Source organism: Aquarana catesbeiana, linkage group LG11 (genome assembly GCF_042186555.1).
Source record: "Aquarana catesbeiana isolate 2022-GZ linkage group LG11, ASM4218655v1, whole genome shotgun sequence".
NCBI lineage: Eukaryota > Metazoa > Chordata > Amphibia > Anura > Ranidae > Aquarana > Aquarana catesbeiana.
The window spans coordinates 280,774,295-280,779,519 of NC_133334.1; positions in this window are offsets into that span (position 1 = coordinate 280,774,295).

Genomic DNA, 5,225 nt, shown 5'->3' on the forward strand with positions numbered 1-5,225 from the left:
CAGACACGATACAAGAGATGGTCAGAGACTGCAGACATGATACAAGAGATGGTCAGTGACTGCAGACACGATACAAGAGATGGTCAGAGACTGCAGACACGATACAAGAGATGGTCAGAGACTGCAGACATGATACAGGAGATGGTCAGAGACCGCAGACATGATACAGGAGATGGTCAGAGACTGCAGACATGATACAGGAGATGGTCAGAGACTGCAGACATGATACAGGAGATGGTCAGAGACTGCAGACACGATACAGGAGATGGTCAGAGACTGCGGACACGATACAGGAGATGGTCAGAGACTGCAGACACGATACAGGAGATGGTCAGAGACTGCAGACACGATACAGGAGATGGTCAGAGACTGCAGACATGCTACAGAAGATAATGAGAGACTGCGGACATGATACAAGAGATGGTCAGAGACTGCAGACATGATACAGGAGATGGTCAGAGACTGCAGACATGATACAAGAGATGGTCAGTGACTGCAGACATGCTACAGAAGATAGTCAGAGACTGCGGACATGATACAAGAGATGGTCAGAGACTGCAGACATGATACAAGAGATGGTCAGAGACTGCAGACATGATACAAGAGATGGTCAGAGACTGCAGACACGATACAAGAGATGGTCAGAGACCGCAGACATGATACAGGAGATGGTCAGAGACCGCAGACATGATACAGGAGATGGTCAGAGACTGCAGACATGATACAGGAGATGGTCAGAGACTGCAGACATGATACAGGAGATGGTCAGAGACTGCAGACATGATACAGGAGATGGTCAGAGACTGCAGACACGATACAGGAGATGGTCAGAGACTGCAGACACGATACAGGAGATGGTCAGAGACTGCAGACACGATACAGGAGATGGTCAGAGACTGCAGACATGCTACAGAAGATAATGAGAGACTGCGGACATGATACAAGAGATGGTCAGAGACTGCAGACACGATACAGGAGATGGTCAGAGACTGCAGACACGATACAGGAGATGGTCAGAGACTGCAGACACGATACAGGAGATGGTCAGAGACTGCAGACATGCTACAGAAGATAATGAGAGACTGCGGACATGATACAAGAGATGGTCAGAGACTGCAGACATGATATAAGAGATGGTCAGAGACTGCAGACATGATACAGGAGATGGTCAGAGACTGCAGACACGATACAGGAGATGGTCAGAGACTGCAGACATGACACAGGAGATGGTCAGAGACTGCAGACACGATACAGGAGATGGTCAGAGACTGCAGACATGATATAGAAAATGCTCAGAGACTGCAGACACGATACAGGAGATGGTCAGAGACTGCAGACATGATATAGAAAATGCTCAGAGACTGCAGACATGATTCCAGAAATGGTCAGAGACTATGAACATGCTACGGGGGTTGTTGGAGACTGGGGGCATGCTTCAGCAGTCAATCATAGACTGGAGACATAGTACATGACACATTACAGATAAGTGTCTGCAGGGGACCAATGAGCCACACAAAGTGGCAATGGGCTACATGTGGCCCCGGGCACTAAGCACTGCATTGTACATTTGGAGTGAAGAGCACATTTTGTTTCCAAAACCCCAAGAGCTAGCTCTCTTCTCCAGCTCTGGCTACACTGCCAGGATGCTTGCTATGAGAAATGAAATACAATCTATTGCTGAGATTGGGAACATGCAAGGGCCAGTCTTCACTAGGGTGACCACATTTCCAAACTGCTATTCAGTGACATCCCCCCTGACCCCCTTCCCAAAAAAAGATGGGGGGTTGGGGGAATGTAGTCTCGGGGTTGACTGGGAATTTGGCGGCGGTGGTGATTTGTCGGGCGAATGCTTGCTGTTGTACTACATTGTAATATATGATGAAATTGTTCAACTTACCATAATGCAGAATCAGTGGGGACCCTGAGCTTGTCACTTGCCACCTGATGCGGAGTGCCACTTGCCACTGTTGCCTGCCACTAGATGCAGCTTGTTACTTGCCACAGTCGCCTGCCACCAGATACAGCGTGCCACTTGTCACCTATAGCCTGCCACCAGTCCGACACACCGGAGCCCCGGGAAAGTGAACGCCCCTCCCGCCGCTGGCTGCTGATGTGACTCATCCCAAGCGGGGGGGGTCACATCTTCAGCTCTGAGGGGTTCATGCTGGGACCTGTAGTCACATCCCCCAAAAGTGAAGAACTACAAGTCCCAGCATGAACCCCTGATGTCTAAGGATGTGATGCCCCCCCCCCCAAATTGAAGGACTACAGGTCCCATCACAGACCACTGAGAATTAACACACCCCATAGATTTCACATGCTGATGCTGGGACCTGTAGTTCTTCACTGATGGGGGGGGGGGGGGGGCATCACATCTTCGGTTCTGAGGGGTTCATGCTGGGACCTGTAGTCCTTCACTTTTGGAGGGTCACATCCCAGCATGATCCCTGCCCTGATATCTAAGGATGTGTCCTCCTTCCATCCATCCAAGTGTGTCATTTCATCTGTCAGTGTCCTCTCCTCTTCTGCCTACTGTCCTCTTATCAGTGCTAGCTCCAGGTGAGCTGACACACACTGGGGGCTCCTGTGAAATGCTGACAGTTCTGCCCGTTGGGGGTGATCTGAGGATTTGAACCCCAATCTATCCATGGTGAGTGCTTTGGATTCACTTGCTCCCCATTTCAAAATCCTGTATTTCACTATATAAGCTGAGTTTACTGGCAAAAATAAGTGTAAAATGCGGGACTTCAGTGGAGGTAACAAGACGTCCGCTTGCCGACTTCTAACTGTAGCCTTACTGCGAACGAGCGCGGGGTGTACCAAGATGGCCGCAACGGAACGGCACTTCGGTTACAAATTGTTCTGACGGGTCACCTAATCTGACGAAACAGGGGCAAGCGGACATCTTGTTACACCCGAAGTCTTGCATTTCACACTCATTTTTAACAGTAAACAGAGCTTATATAGTGATTAAGGTTGCCACTTTTAATTCAGGCCAAACCCGAACACTTTAGTGGCACACAGGAATTATTATTTTTTTTAGTATACACTATAGGATAACAGACCTGGGACACCTTTGGGTGCTCTAAAGAGAATAGTAATGTGGAATACATAGTGCCCCCTCCCCCTCCTGTCAGGCCCTGTTCTGAGCTACATTCATGTCTGAATAACATAGTTGCCAACATTGTAAAAAAAAAACGTGGGACACTTTTGTGGCTGTAGGCGGAGCCGTACAATAATTAGGGGGCGGGGCATTCGTTTGTAGGCGTGGCTTAAGGAAAATACACAGGTGCGGCGCGCAAAGCGTGTCGCTGCGAAAAATGGGCGTTGTTTACGCGACATAGTGGGCGTGGCTTAGATGGGTGTGGCTCAAGAGGGTGTGGTTAGAGTCTGAGGTGAATGAGGGATGGAGAGGGGGAGAGGAGGAAAGGGGGAGAGGGGGTGAGGGAGAGAGAGGGGGAGAGGGGGAAAGGGGGAAAGTGGAGAGGGGGAAAGGTGGAAAGGGGGAAAGGGGGAGAGGGGGAAAAGGGGAGAGGGAAATGACGGGACAGCAGCCCCAGATCCTACACAATAAAAATATGTGTATTCTAGAAAGTTTAACAATCAGCAGATAAAGATACTCCAAATACCTGGTGTTAGCACTTCAATCATCCCGGCACCATGGTTGTTATGGTGTCAGGATGATTGAAGTGCATTATTTCTATTATTAATATAAAATGAAATCATTCAACTCACCATAATGCCGAATCAGTGGGATCCCTGAGCGTGTCACTAGCCACGTCACCTGCCACCAGCTGTCCCTCCTTGCGTCAGATGTCCCAGCAGAGTCCGTCCTTGCATCAGGTGCCCCCAGCGGAGCCCCCCTTACATCAGATGTCCCCAGAGGAGCCCCCCTCACACCAGGAGTCCCCAGCGGAGCCCCCCTCACACCAGGAGTCCCCGGCGGAGCCCCCCCTCACATCAGGTGTCCCCGGCGGAGCTCCCCCTCACATCAGGTGTCCCCGGCGGACCCCCCCCCCTCACATCAGGTGTCCCCGGAGGAGCCCCCCCCCTCACATCAGGTGTCCCCGGCGGAGCTCCCCCTCACATCAGGTGTCCCCAGCGGAGCTCCCCCTCACATTAGGTGTCCTGGCAGAGCCCCCCTCTCATCAGGTGTCCCCAGTGGAGCCCCCCTCACATCAGGTGTCCCCAGTGGAGCCCCCCTCACATCAGGTGTCCCCAGTTGAGCCCCCCCTCACATCAGGTGTCCCCGGTGGAGCCCCCCCTCACATCAGGTGTCCCCGGTGGAGCCCCCCCTCACATCAGGTGTACCCGGCGGACCCCCCCTCACATCAGGTGTCCCCATTGGAGCCCCCCTTGCATCAGGTGTCCCCAGTGGAGCCCCCCCTCACATCAGGAGTCACACAGCAGTGCGCCCCCCCTACCTCAGAGGTGTCCTCCGCATGGCTAGAACCCCCGCCCCTTTCCATACCAGACTGGCAGCGGGGCGGAGGGGTAGGCGGGGCGAGGCAGAGCGGGGTGGGGGGGTAGGCGAGGCGGAGCGGGGCAGAGGTTGGGCGGCGACGCAGGAGCTCTGTCTAGCCCCCCCAGCCGTCTTGCTAAACTTCATTAAAATGGCAGCCGGCGGAGACAATGTCTCCGCCGGCCGCAGACCTCTAGCGGTGGTAGCGGCGGCGAAATTGTGAAGAACCGGATTTCTCGGGACATTTACCGGGACGCCACAAATTCGGGAATGGCGTCTAAGTCCCGGGAATGTCCCGGGAAATCCGGGACAGTTGGCAAGTATGGAATAATGTGTCCGGGTTTCAGACACATGATTCAAAACCTGGACTGTCCGGGTGAATCCCGGACAGGTGGCAACCCTAATAGTGATATACAGTATTTAAAAATCCGTCTGACTGTTTAACTGTTACATTTTAAAAGCAGCGGCGCTGCGGCAAGCCTGCTGATCTCACAGGTTTGCTAATCTGACAGAACACCGTTGATTTACAATTCAACATCAAAACAGTCTGAGGGATTTCAAAATACTGAATTTCACTATATAAGCTCAGTTTACTGTTATAAATAAGTGTAAATTGCAAAACTCCGGTGGGTGTAACAAGATGCCCGCTTGCCAACTTCTGTCTCCTTACTGTGGACGAGTGTGCGGTGTAGCAAGATGGCGGCGACGGAACGTCACTTCCGTTACACAGTCTGACGGGTCGCCTAATCTGACGCTGCTGGAG